At 40.9% G+C, this 14,756-nt stretch overlaps 1 long non-coding RNA gene across 1 annotated transcript in view; it reads right to left on the bottom strand.

The window, feature by feature from the left end:
• The window catches only part of LOC106896618, a 92,741-nt gene extending 78,442 nt beyond the window's left edge, over positions 1–14,299 (bottom strand). Inside the window, exons 1-3 of the long non-coding RNA XR_001413649.1 lie at positions 14,168–14,299; positions 13,776–13,963; positions 4,160–4,287 (exon numbers count right to left, since the gene is read on the bottom strand). This is a non-coding gene — a long non-coding RNA (uncharacterized LOC106896618). The remainder of the gene's footprint in view (positions 1–4,159; positions 4,288–13,775; positions 13,964–14,167) is intronic.
• Between the last annotated feature and the right edge of the window lie 457 nt (positions 14,300–14,756).

Consider the following 14,756-nt stretch of genomic DNA (forward strand, 5'->3'; position numbering starts at 1 on the left):
GGCATATGGCAGAAGAAATCTGTTCCCATAGGAGGAGGAAAAGGAGAAGTAATATCACAAGCGAAATTAAGAAAAATCAGGATGACAGCATATTACTAAACTAATAGAAGGGGTGATACAAAAGGGAGGAGGTATAGTTGCAGGGAGACACTTGAAATTAAGAAGCCAATTCTGGAAGCATGGCAATGCGTTCAGTGTTTGCGCTGACCTTCAGCTGGAGAAAAATGTCATTCCTTTTGATTCATTTGGGTTTTGGTATATTTCACATTTATCTAATGTTTTCAGTACAAGGCAATTAATCTCAAAAAAGCTTGTTTTGAAAGCTTAATAAATGTGGGAGTTCACACAGGACAAAGAAGTAAATGAGTGAGTAAATGATATTTTTTTCCTCCTGTTCAAAGACGAGCTGACTTTATACACTGGTCTCTAGACCTCATAATCTCTCAGACACTGCTGCCTCTGTCTGTCTAGTTTACAGAGGGGAGGTTCATTTTGCTAACAAGTTTGGACCCAAATCTACCTAAGATATTTTCTTCTTGGGTTGTCCTTTCCTCAGGCTAATAATATAGAACTCAGCCTCAGAAAGAATGAAAACTTTGTGCAATAGTTTTCCTTCTGCCATGTCTGAGCTCAGGTCTAAAAGTGAAGCCGCAAATGGAGAAAGGCTCATTAATCTTCCAAAATACATTTTGGGACAGCTCTTAGCTCTGCAGTATCAATGAAGTGCAAGCAGCAGGTCTCTGACCTCCTCTTTGCTATTTGCACAGGAGTGTGATGCATCTTACTAAATTTTCCCTTAAGAAATAATTTAAAGAAGCATAGGTATTTTTAAGAAATTTTGCTTTATATTTTTACCATTCAGTATATTTAAAAAAATCAAAAAAGCATGAAAAATTCACAAGCCTTCCCATTTAAAAACTTCTCAGGTGTACAGAGTGCTTTCTCCACCCACCTGGAACAACATCAATTTGGGGAGGATTTTTCCATACGGACATATGACAAACGATGCAAAAATCCTCTTCTGACACCTCCTCTATTGTGTCCAAACAAGGCAGGGAGTATTTGGTAGCCCACATCAGGCTGGGACCTGGCTGATGCTGGAGCTGAATACAGCGTGAGAGGAAGAGTCTGAAAGAGGCACCACCAGGAGACTGAAGGAAAGGGGCAAAACCCTCCTCCTCCTCCCGGACCTGCCCCTCAGTTCGAGCTCTCACTTGGACGTGGGCTCCCTCCAAAGCACAGTGCAGACTGCAAGCGCCTTTGCAGTGGCTGGGAAGGGCTGGATTGGGTCCTTCTTTCCAAGTTTCAAATTTTTGTGGTTCATTTGTTTGCTTTGTTTTCCTTAACAGGGCCTTCTAACAATATTATTTTAATTAACGTCGTATCTATATGCAACTTCGACTGCATCTTAATGAAGGTTTTTTTGTTGGTGGTTTGGGGTTGAGTCGTCGGGGTTTTTTTGTCTGGTATTTTTAATTTATAGTTAAAATATCTAATTACCAAAGAAAATATAATGAAATCCACTAAATGTGAAACAACAAACAGCAATTCCAATTAGCAGGGGGACTGATAAAAGAATTTACATTTCCAAAGCTGCAGCCAGATACTTTTTCTTATTATGTTACCTGCTATTCATTTCATGCTATCAAAGTTCTTTTGCACAACAGAGAAGCATTTATAAATTCCAGCCATGATTCTTCCCGTAGATAAGCAGTACTGAGGGGGAAGGAAGGAGTGGGCAGCAATAAGAGAACAAACCTGGGAAGTTTTAATGAGAGTTCATGGAGAGAAAGCTAGGAGATTTTTGCCCCTTTCCATTTTTCTGACCTGCCTAAATCCCATACACAGGTTTTATCTACAGTCAGATACTTTTGTAAATGCTGACTGTAGGGCTGGTGGAAAATTGTGACAATAACGACAGCTCCTAAGACTCCTGTAAAACACCTCACCTGCACATAGGAAAAATTATGCCAGAACACATCTGACTACTGCTGCTTTCATTGATTTTGCTCCCAAGAAGACTAATCATCTACCACAATGTCACTCTGCATCACTCTGCTGCGAAGCTGCACCTCAGCTTTTGTTTACAGACTTTTTTAATTACCTAGTGTGTCTCCCACAAGTGAAGGAACTATTATGCACAAAGTAGCAGCACTGTCACCAGCACTGCATTCAGACAGGCTCTGGAAATGATTAGCCCCACACCACTTCTCACAAGAGTGAATTGCAAGCTATCCATTGAGGGGGAAAAAAAAAATCAAAACAAAAATAAAACCAATAAACAAAACAAACAAACAAACAAAAAACCACACACACACACACACAAGAAAACCCAACCAACCTCTTTTCAACATAAAAAATGGCAATTTAACAGAATTTAGGTGCAAATCAACAGTTGTAATGACAATAGTTGAGCGCTTCTCACATAAAACCCCAGTCTCAAAACTGAGTTGTATGGCAAGCTTTAGCTTTGTCAAACAAAATTTTCAGCTGACATAAAATCAGATGGAGAGAGGGATTCTTTCATGTTTCAAATTTCAAATCTAGGGAGCCCGAGGGAAATAAAAAGAGTATCCATTTCTAAATTGAGGAAATCTTTTTTAAGAAATAAAAAAAATTGGATTTTGGACAACCGTTCATTTTTGATGAACTGTTTTTGTGGGAAAGTCTCCTCTTTTTCTCCCTTCATCCTTTTATTTTTGGTCCCTCCTTCCTCCTTCCCTGCTCCATCTGGCTCTGGCCGGAGCAGTGGCAGCCAGGAGAGCACTGCTAACAGCAGTGGTGAGGTTTGAGTCCAAGGCCAGCTCTACAGCCCTGCCCTTTGATGCTGGGGTGGCTCAGAGGGGGGAAGTGGCAAAGGAGCCAAACTCAGCCCTGTTTCAGGCACGCTGAGAGCATTCCTTGAAAGCATCGCATCTGGCCAGGGTGTAGGTACCCCGTTGCCTTTCTGCCAGGTTCCTCTTTATGGAAGCTCGGGCACACAGGAGGAAAGGTTGCAGGGAGAAACGCAGCAGAAACACAGAGCAGTGCTGTTTCCTGCCCAGATACTCTTGCCCATGTCCTGGGCAAGAGTCTTGCCCATGCCCTTGATAAATATTGCAAAGGTCAGCTATAAACCCCTTGATAAATATTGCAAAGGTCAGCTATAGCTATCAAGAACAAGATATATCACCATCTCTGATGACACTATCAAACTCAGCCCTGCCGTTTGATGCTGGGGTGGCTCAGAGGGGGGAAGTGGCAAAGGAGCCAAACTCAGCCCTGTTTCAGGCACGCTGAGAGCATTCCTTGAAAGCATCGCATCTGGCCAGGGTGTAGGTACCCCGTTGCCTTTCTGCCAGGGTCCTCTTCGTGGAAGCTTGGGCACACAGGAGGAAAGGTTGCAGTGAGAAACGAAGCAGAAACACAGAGCAGTGCTGTTTCCTGCCCAGATACTCTTGCCCATGTCCTGGGAACCCCTTGATAAATATTGCAAAGGTCAGCTATAGCTATCAAGAACAAGATATATCACCATCTCTGATGACACTATCAAAGAAAAACATGGAGCTGATTTTATCCTTTTCCCCAGTCCTCTTTGAATCTTAATTTCAATCTGTTTCATCTTTTCTTATTTTGTTATTTTGTCTCCTTTGTATTTTCTGCTTCCCATCCCAAAATGCTGGGTAATGCTGCTGTGCACTGGTAGAAAGACGTCCTGCTCCCCAGAGCTCCCTGTAATTCAGTGGTGTGGGAACTGATTCATGTAGCCACATGTAATTTGTATAGCACTTTGGGACCTTTCTGGAAGAAAGACACTATAGAACAGTCAGATCATTTGCATTATAAAGGTTCTGGTGGCTGTTTCTTGGATTAGACACTTTAGATTTGTATTATGTTTCTATGTCAGAAGAAATAGGAGCCAAAACGGAGAAAAAAGTCTTTTCCCCAAAGTCAGATATGCATTCCATATATTAAGTACTGTATATTCATTAGGATTCTGTTTTTCCTTTCCACTTCTATTTCATTGTTTAAAAATCAAACCTACTGAACATTCAAATTAAGGTGTTGCATTTTGAGTTTAACACAAACATTGCTCTTTCACAGCAGTAAACCCAACCTCAGAGGTAATTCCTAGCATCCAGTTTCCCAGATCATTAAATGAAATAACACAGTCACTCACTGATGGGAGGTCCTCCTTTCACAGGGGGAAGCATCCATCAGTGCCTTCTACAAACCAGTATCCAGCAAGGGCCAGTCAGGTTGTTCTCAGACAAGATGTCAGATTGCCCCTTCCTGCTGAAAAAGCACCTGAGAAAAAAGGAAAAAAGGTAAATGTGAAGAATCTTAGGTTTTGAATGAAGGAAACATCATCACTAAAGAAGGGGTTAATATGAAGAGAAGTGAAGGAAAATAATTTCTGAATCCTCTGGCCCAGATATATAACTGATATAAATAAGATTAGCTTCACTGACTTGAAATCCCAGTTTATGCCAGATAAGGATCTGGTTGACTTATTTTTTACCCCTCACTTTTTGAAACAATGAAATGACACTATCTATAGCCTTGCCTCCAGCAACAGGTGAGCAGAAAATATTCTGTACCAATTATAAGAATCCCTCTTTTTCCAAATAGCTTCTCTCAATAGCTTAAAAATGGCCCACAGACTGTTTTCTTGCCCATATTGTAGTACCAAATTCTTCCATGTACAATAGTGTTATTCCAGACTTTGTTGGAACTAGTCAAGATACACTGAACAGCAAATGACAGTACAATCTGCATTCTATTTTTAAGATATTCCAAAGAAATGCAGTGGTTTATATACTTGCAATGTTAGGACTGATTTGATCTACTTCCTTATTGCATGATGGTCTTATTGTACCGCACTTTCTCCCACTTGGAGATGGACCAAAAGTCCACTGCAGTTACCACAAGTCTAGCTTTGGGTCAGGACCATATTTCATAAGAAACGGTCTGTCTGCAGCAGGACTTACTGCTGGTGCAAACAGCTATTCAGTGTGGGTACGGATGTCACAATCTGGTCTTGAGTATGTTTAAATGCATTCTTCCATAACTTATCATGCACATTCTAAAAAGTTTGAGCAAAGCCTTTAAGAAAGATGATGCTACAGCAAGTTATCCTAAAGCATACCACAGTAGAGAGTGTGACAATGTTATCAAATAAAACAAGATAGACATCTGTTATTTAAGTTATTACAAAGCATTTGGTGTCATACTCTATAAACAGTACTCCAGGAAGTTTAAATGTAACCCTGATGGACACTTAGCAAAAACTAATTTTTAAATGAATAGCATATGTGGAGAGTATCTGATGGCTTTGCACTCTGAAAAATGAGAGAGAACTATTTGTGCCAGAAATTGACGCTCTTCCAGTTATTGCCGTGCTAGGGTAGCTGTGCTCCAATGCAGTATACCGTGTGCATAAAATATTCTCACAGTTTAATGTGGGCCAGAAGTGTAGGAGAGGAGAAAAAAAAAAGAAGAAAAATACCCCACCACTGATGTAGTTAGGAATTCCAGGCTGCTGGTTATTAAAGTGCCCTTCGTTCACCTGCTACATCCAAATCACAGTGCGCTGATTGGCGTTTGCTCTCGTAAGCGTGTATTGTGTGAGCAGTGGGCAGCTGGAACCCTCCGAGAATCTTCACTTGTCAGAGATGAATCAATCATCTCAAAAGATGTCAGCATCTGCCCAAACCATTTTATATTAGAATAAATGGCAGATGGTGGTGTTTTTATATTTAATCAGTTCCACCAAATGCAGTTTCATCTCTTATAAAACTAAACCATCTGCAGTGTGTAGGTGTACAAATCTAGCTAAATGCCCACTGCAGAGCCTTTCCTCTTAAAGGTAAAGCTGTACATGTTTAACATTTGTGGATGCTAAGTTCAATAAATTTCAAAAGCTTTAACAAACTGCTCTGTTTTTATAAATACTTTTTTAATATATATTTTAAATATTTGGTATCAATGGTCCGTGCCTAACTTTCACTTCTGAATTTTATTGTGTAAACTGCTCACACTTGACAGTATTAAAATACTTTCTATGAAAGATCATTTCTCCCTTCTCCCTACAACTGCAAACCTCAGGTCCAGCCTTGTAAAATGTGAGACAGAAAGAGACTAAGTGACAAAGCAACTCATCCAAGGACAAAAGACCTCAATAGCGGTATAACTCAGAAAAGAAAAGGTTCTCCTGGCAGAAACAGACCTGAAGGTCTTGACCTTAGGAAGGCTTTATCTTGATTTTAGCAAGGCTTTCCATACTATCTGCTGTAACAGCCTCATAGACAAACTGATGAAGTACAGACTAGATAAATGAACACTGAGGCGGACTGAAAACTGGCTGAGCTGTTGGGATCAAAGGGCTGTGATCAGCAGCATGAAGTCTAGCTGGAGGCCAGTACAAAAGACATGGACCTACTGGTGCAAGTCCAGCATAGAGCCACAAAGAAGGAACTGGCGCGTATTCTGATTCCGCAGAAATTAGGGTTCTTTGACTTTTCCTTGATTTTGAACCATTTTCTCTCTTTGTGGCAGGTTGGTGCTACCAGTTGCATGGAGACACCCACAATATTAATATAAATTTCTCCAAAAGCACCTGGGTGAAGTCTGATCAACAGCAGGCTGGACAGCCGATTTCCAATACAGACAGATGGGATTTGATGGGGGCAAGAGGGGCAGCAATAAGGCAGCCACACATCTTACCACTGACTTCAGTCTTTGTGCTTTTTCCATTTTATTCAGTCAGCGCTGGTGCTGGTGTGCAACAACCAGCACAAATCAGAACTACTGACATATACTGAACTCTGCTCAGACTTAAATTAATAGTGAAATCTCTTGGACAGTCTAAAACTTCCCCAACTTTCATGAAGAAAAATAGCTAAATCCTCTATCAGAAAGAATTACAATCCAGTAATGTGAAATATTAAGCATATATCTAACTACCTAGTATTTCTACAGCTTTGGAAACTGATCTAAAATTAAAACTTGCCATAAGTTTAGAAAAAAGATCCTTTTCTGTGTCATAAACCTGCAGCACTAAATAAACCCTTTTCCTTAGCACAGTGGTAATAAACATGGTGTGGGCTTTTGTGTATCATTAAACAACACTTATTTTTTCAACCCAACAGTGGCTATACTTTAGGGAATGGTATAGACTACAAGAAACAGGGTGGAGGGGGAAAAAAAAAGTCCTTTGTAACTTTTATATTAAAAAAAAAAAAAAAAAAAAAAGATGTGAAAAAGTGAAATGAGACTGAAATGCCCTTGAAAAGGTACCACCCAAGCAGCCCCTGGAAGTGTTGGCACAGAACCAGTAAATGTAAGGGAGGGCTGCAACCCATGGCTTGCAGGGAAATGTGCTGCCCAGAGGCTGAACACCCCAACAGCAGGACGAGGACAAGGCTGTATCAAGAGCAGACGGCAGAGAGAAGAAAGGACACAGCACAGAAAGGTTTATACCTCCTCTGTCATCCACTCTGCCCAGGAGAGGAGCAGAATGGTTTGTGCTTGAATAATAGTTCCTTCCCGGTGTTGTATCTGGGGCAGAGCCCTTTATTCAAGGTCACCTCTTACAGCCTCGTGCTGGTCCATAGGGAGGGAGCAGAAGGAGGTACCTCAGCTGGGAAGTAGGGCACCCATCTAGGTTAACACAGTGGTTTCCGTTTACAGCGATTCATGGAAAGCTTTTCTTCAGTTTCAGCCCAAGTGCATTCAAACACTCCACTCGGGTTTCAGTCTGAGTTTGCCTGTCAAATACGGCTCATTTGAAATCAAGTTACTCCTGAAACTCCTGTTTACTGCATGAAAGTGAAAACTGTCCCCTTGCTGCATTGTTTAAGAGGGGGCTTTTTTGTAACTTGACAGCTCAACACCTTTTTCTGAGTAAGTAATTTAGTTTGGGGCCTTGTAGTCCCCTAGGTCTGTCTTTTTTCCAAAACCTTTCAGGAGTCATCCAGGACACATCTACACACCTTACAAAATCCTAGTTTCAGTGTAGGAATTATTTGCACTTTTATATCCATCTGTTTTCACCATACCTTGGTTCAACACAGTTTGTGTTAATAAGCAGGGAAGCAGGGCCAAAAATGATCTGTCCTTAAAAAAGTCTCATGTAGGGGTTGTTGTCTGGGCACCAGGGCAGAGCAATGAGAAGGCTAACATCTAGGAAAAGGCAGATTGTCTGTACTGGGTCCTGGAGTTAGAGCCTGGGAATTTTCCTAAAGGCAGAAGCATGAAATGAAGCATTGATACGATCCTACAGAAGCGCATATTTTGCCTTGATAAAATCTCACAGATTAAGAAGCTGGGGAGGAAAGCTGAGCAAGAAAGAAATTGAGACAAAGGGCTGGAGAAGGCATTGGGCCAAGTAAGGAAGTAGGAACCAAAGGACACCGAGCTCATGATCCAGAGGGAAAGCTGTGCATCACACAAGGACTGGGAACTGCCTGGAAGGCTCTGACACAGACAACTCCTGGGAGTGGTAGAGAAACAGAAGAAAGAAAAGGCAATGAGGATATATATATAATTTCTTCTTCTTAGAAAGACAAACATACACATTTTTGTACATAAATACACATTTTTGTGTTCATAAATAAATACATAAATGCATACATATATATACACATACATGTATGTGTGCGTATGTGTCATTTCTTGCGCTATTTCAGTAGAAAAGTGACTGGTGTGCAAAGAGTGCAAAGAGTGTTTGTCTGTTTGCTATCAGCTGTCACATCCCTGAAGAATAAATTGTAAACTCATTTTTCCAGTAGGACCGACGTGTTAGTCAGGAGCTTGGTGGGGAGGCCAAAGGGGCTAATACAGCTGTGAAAGCATAACAGGCTGACAGACTGTTTATTGGAAAACTGCCAGAGAAGCCAAAAGAAGAGACCGTGTTTCAAAGCACCCAGTCAAAATGGAGCTTGGGAGTTCACCAGAAACTTGAAAGCAGAGTTTAGCACCAGCTCAGAGGTGCCCTACCCTACCATGCTCCGACACATTTTAAATAACGGTTTGCTATTTGTATAAGATTCTTGCTTGATTCGTTCTAAGCTGCCGACAAATCATCATTCCAAAGGGAGAGTCTCTGAAATATTAATTTAATCGAAACCATTATTCAGAATTTCCAAACAGATTATTTTTTACTCACAGAATCACACAAATGTATAAACACTTCATCTACAATATCTACATGTTTAGCTGGAAGGGATGGCTGTAATTACTTCAGCCGTGATCATGCAATGAAGTACTGGTTTCAGCCTGTCCTCACTGTCCTCACATCATTGAAATTAAGATATATTCAGAGATTTTTATTATGGTCTACAAGGATCCTGTACACACAGCTTTCAAAAACACAATGCCACAGGAATAGTACTGATCTTAGCCCACCCAACATAAAGAACTATACAGCATGCATAACAAACCAAAACAAGCTATTCCATTACTTAAAGGCCTAACGACGCTAGATGGAGAAGGCAAGAAAGGGATGGTAGGTAGGCAAAGAATTACTGACGTACAGAAGCAGGTTGGTGTTCTGGGGAAAAACTGGGCCAGGGATAGAAAACATATAACTGAAAGCACAGAGTTGTAGGCAGGGGACAGATATGAAGCTGGTAAACTAGTACAGGAAGATGACATGGCAGTGAAGGCAACATCTGTAAGGCCTTGAAGCTGAAGTTGGGAAGATATCATGGTATGTAAGCCAAACATTAAGCCAATGAGTGGCATAAAGGGAAAGCAAAGCTACTACTACACAGAATCACAGAATATTCATGGTTGGAAGGGACCTTTGAGATCATCGAGTCCAACCACACACAAAAAAAACCCCCAAAAACCACACCACACCTACCCACAAACAGACACAAACCAACAATCCGGGGCACTAGACCATGTCTACATGTTTCTTAAATACCTCCAGGGATGGTGACTCTACCACCTCCCTGGGCAGGCTGTTCCAGTGCCTGACCACTCTCTCAGTAAAGTAATTCTTCCTAATATCTAACCTAAACCTCCTCTGCCGCAACTTCAGACCATTTCCTCTGGTCCTGTCATTAGTCACTTGGGACGAGAGGCCAACACCCACCTCTCTACTTGATCACTTCACCTACTGTCATGCCAAGTCTCTACGCAATTCACAGCTTACAGATTTACCAGCTAAACGCATTCACTGAATTTTCACTGAATTTCACTGAATTTTTAGAGTTGGAAGGGACCATAGAGATCATCTAGTCCAACTCCCCTGCTAAAGCAGGACCACCCAGAGCTTGTCAGAGCGTGTTACTCAGGACGGCATCCAGGCAGGTCTTGAAAATCTCCAAAGAAGGGGACTCCACACCCTCCCTGGGCAGCCTGTTCCAGGGCTCTGTCATCCTTACTGTGAAAAAGTTCTTCCTCATATTCAAGTGGAACCCTTTATGTTCCAACTTGTGCCCATTGCCCCTTGTCCTCTCACTGGCAACTACTGAAAAGAGTCTGGTTCCCTCCTCCCTCAGCCCGCCCTTGAGATACTTGTAGGCATTAATAAGGTCCTGACTGCAAATCTCTAACTGAGCCAACTGTGCAGAAAGTTTTCAATTTGGCTCTACCAAGAACACCTTAATCATAGTGCAGAGCAATGCAGGAGAGGGCTCTCATTTTCTGTCGTTGCCTTTGTATGATGTTTGACATAGTGATGGTGGCATCCTTATTGAAATGCACCATGCTTTGTGCAACCCTGTGAGGGATCCAGATGCAGAAACAACCCCGGGTTTATGCTCTCTGGATAACAGAGAACAGGTGCGTTATGGTCATGAACAACTTTGCCACTGGGGAGAGGAAAGAGGACTGTGCCAATTGCTTTTCTCCAACAATATTGCTTCCCAGCCTATTTATAGTGCAATTTTAACAGCCATGGAGGACACATTATTTGGCTGCCCAACTTGGGGAACACAACTAGCAGCGAAGGAGGGGGAGGAATAGCAGAGGTAATGGAAATCATAGCACATAGGCTACAGGATCATAAGTCTCTTTTGTAATTCAGTGCAGCAAATGGGGGTTGAGAGGGTAAGTTTGGGGGTTCAGAGTATAATCTGGAGTTGGTCTTACCCAACTAAATGCAAATGAACTCCTCTGGGGGAAGTGGAGCTGTTCTGCATTTATACCCAACATGATAACTACTTCTTGTGCTGATTTCTTTTGGCTTGTTTCTGTCTCACCCCACAAAATGCTGTGTAATGGGCAAATGAACATGGAGTTCTCTTGCAATAAATTGGATGAATGAACAGAGGGAAATCAATTTCTTTATGATGGCTCCTACTATGAACAAAACCAGAATGCCTAACGAGTGCTGGAATGATAGATTGAGTTTGAGGACGGAGTCTATTATTACGTTATGTTAAACTAAAACAGCTTTGTTGACTTCAATACATTTATTCCAAATTTTACACAGATAGAGACTGTGACTGGAATATACACAGTCTATGGAGTTGTGAAGCAAGTTCTGGAAATTAGAGGGGTTTCTGCTTCTTCTGACAGTTAGAACTAAACTGGATCAATCACCAATTATACAACACATAACGAAAAAATCTAATGTTGTTAACAATGGATATGACAGATGAATTAATAGAAAATTTTGCTAATTTATGAGGTTTAAAAACCAAATTCTTACCTGTCTTGGAACTATAGAGAGAAAAATGAAACTTTACATGGAGATTAAATAAATAATTTAAAAATAGCAAAATATGCTTTTTTCCATAATATGCAAGTGACCAGTAGTAGTCATGTGTGTAAGGTATTCTCTAGCTCAGAGTTTAATTGGAAATGAAAACTAATGTCATATACAATAATTAGGACAGCCGTTCTCAAATTTTTTTGAAACATTTCCCTTTTAAGCAGTAGGTTGCTTACCGTGTTTTACACTCTTCACACCTATTAAACAATAAAACTTGCATATGTAATTACAAACAAATTCAGACTCCTGCTCTAAAACCCTACTTCCAGCAATTTATAAGGTTTGAGGTAGGCTGTCTGGTGAGATCCTCCATCCCTCTCACATCCCCTCCCAGACAGCCTAACTCAAACCTTACAAATCACTAACTATGGTAACAATTTATAAAGGCAGAAGTTAACACCTGCATTAATGCCTAATCAGGGCTTTTAAAGAATCTTTCCATTGTCAGGCTTCTATGGTGTTGCCCACTGGCAAATCTGAAGATAGGCACCAGACCAGAAAGCGCTCTTATCTGGAGCACTAATTCCTTCAATGCTGTGAAAAAGCACTGTCCAACTAATCAACTTCTTTTGTAAGAGAACATCTTTCATATCAATGCTAAAAAACCCCACACAAATGCTGAAAAATTCAGGAGCCATCCACTGATGTTAGGATGCAGTATTTAAGTCACATGAGGAAGTTACCATTTTTGGAACATTCCTCACGGGTGCATGTTTTTGAGAGCAGATAAGGATGATTGGGTTCTTCAATTTGCCATGGCTGGGAGATAGTGATGTTTCTGGTCTGCAGATCGCAGGGAAGGAAGTGAGATATTGCTGCTGCCAATGGCACATAGAAGCAAAAGAGGTCCCGTGTGCAGATGGCAAACATCTTTGTGGAGTGGACTTTGCAGAACTCCACCAGCAGCACAGCTGAAGATGGCATTTCTAACATGTATTAGGGTCCAGTAACAGGGCATCCTCCAAAGCGCTGATTCTTATGTCTTTATTCCTTACAAAGAATAAAAGAAAGTCTGTATCCCTGATATTCCTGATCCCTTTATTCTGATTCCTCATGTCTTTTTTGTATTCTACAGGGCAATATCAGAGGAATGGTGGAGAGCATCAAAACACGTGTGGATTTATTTTACATTTTTACAAAACTAGGATTTTGGGAAAATGACTTAGAGAGGGAACATCTGTCCACAGGCATAAGCACCCTGAGGGTTACAGATGACTGCAAACTTTTTCTGAATTACAAATTTTTCACTTAATTTTGAAATTGAAAAGTTAGTCTTCCAAAATTTTTTCTTTTCTTTTCTTTACTATGCGAATGTTAAAAAAACTACCTCTTCTTATTTTATACCTACTCACATGTTTAGATGTTATTTTTAAAGGGGTTCTAAAATGTTCACCAGTAGTGGTGGTTTCCAGTGACACCTCCTGTGTCACTCCCCTCCTGAGCAAAAAGGGAGAAATCTCACACTAGAACCAAACGTTCATGACTAGTTTTCCCATCCAGAGGCTCAAAGTCAAAACTCAGTTTTGCAAAGCATGTAAACCCACATTAATTTTAAGCTCTGTTCCTGAAGCATGTATTTAGAGTTAAAAATTTTGCTGAATGGAGATTGCTGTGAGCACATCTTCAATGCTCTGCTGAATCAAGTTGCAAATGCTGATTAAGGTGGAAAGCTAATTCTCATCACAAGGAAGCTGAATACAATCTTAGAAGACATCTACTTTTAAAGGTCAGATTCTAGGCTCTGATACACACTTGATATCTGTAACATCTCAGAAAATGTACAAACACATCCAACAAACTGGGATGCACATCTGTTGGCCACTCCCGGTTACTAGAGAGGCTATCAGATTTGCATCACACACATGTATGTGCATTTCCTGGCTCCCCTTAGCACATGACCTACTTGAGCTTCCTATGTGGAAGGTTACGATTTAAGAAGAAAAGTTCACAAATTGCCGTCTTTATACACCCTACCCACAGACAGCGTGCTTGCTTTATGTAAACTCCTATGGAACGTTTCATGCTTGATGCAGACATTTTGAAATGGTTTGTGCATGCCCACACCTACCTGAAAGTAAAACCATGCCAGTAGAATAAATTCAGGACATTCCCTTTGTCAGCTACAGAATACAAAAAATTCTCCGGTGATTTTTCCTCAGTGCAGTCCCCACTGGCTTAATGAGATTATACAGCAAGCAAACCACGACAAGGCTGGATTCAAGATTCAGCTTATCAGAGGCATTCAACATACCAGCCCTGCAATAGGAAAAAATATTCATCAGCTTTGCAGAGGACCTTTGTATATAGCACAATGTCTCCTAGATCACCGAACAAGGCTGTCCCATCACCTACTGCATATATGTAAAATGCATTCTGCCTCCTGTCCTCTGAGCACAATTTGAGGAGCAAAATCACCTCTCCTTCTGTCAACCCTGACTGGGCAATGAAACCTGGTATTACCTCACTCCTCGCTCAGCCTCCTCGGAGAGCAGTGTTCAGGTTTCTTTTCTCCACGGTACTACATCAGTCACTATTACCAGCCTTCAGCCTTTGCTAGATCTATTACACATCATTCTGTAAATATGTTCACAAAAATTACTTTCCATCCCAGGTCAGGATTCAATGCGTATCAAGAAGACCTATAAAAGGAATAGAGCCATCAGACGTCACGTCATTCTGAAATAACCCCAAAAAAACAATTTGGCTTTTTGGAGGAGACAATAGGCTTTGAACTTGGTAATTACCAGCTATTCCTGATGACTGTACATAGGAAAAGCCACAACCTCTACTGTTCAAGGAGGCTGCAGATGTAAACCCTTCATTATTGTTTCTGTTATATGAATGTTCTTTTGCTTTTTCGTGTATTTAACCTTTATGATGGCAAAGAAATTCAATGTTTAAATCAGCTTTAATTATATTTTTTCTTGCGTGTTGCAACAAGGTCCCTTGAGCGACATCTTTATTTGTGTAAAAGGCAGAAGAGTTTGCAAAAAATGGGTTTTAAAACACTACTTCTGGCCCACAAAAGTATTTGTCTCACAGGACCCAA

The sequence above is a fragment of the Calidris pugnax genome, unplaced genomic scaffold (genome assembly GCF_001431845.1).
Source record: "Calidris pugnax isolate Ruff unplaced genomic scaffold, ASM143184v1 scaffold171, whole genome shotgun sequence".
NCBI classification, from domain to species: Eukaryota; Metazoa; Chordata; class Aves; order Charadriiformes; family Scolopacidae; genus Calidris; species Calidris pugnax.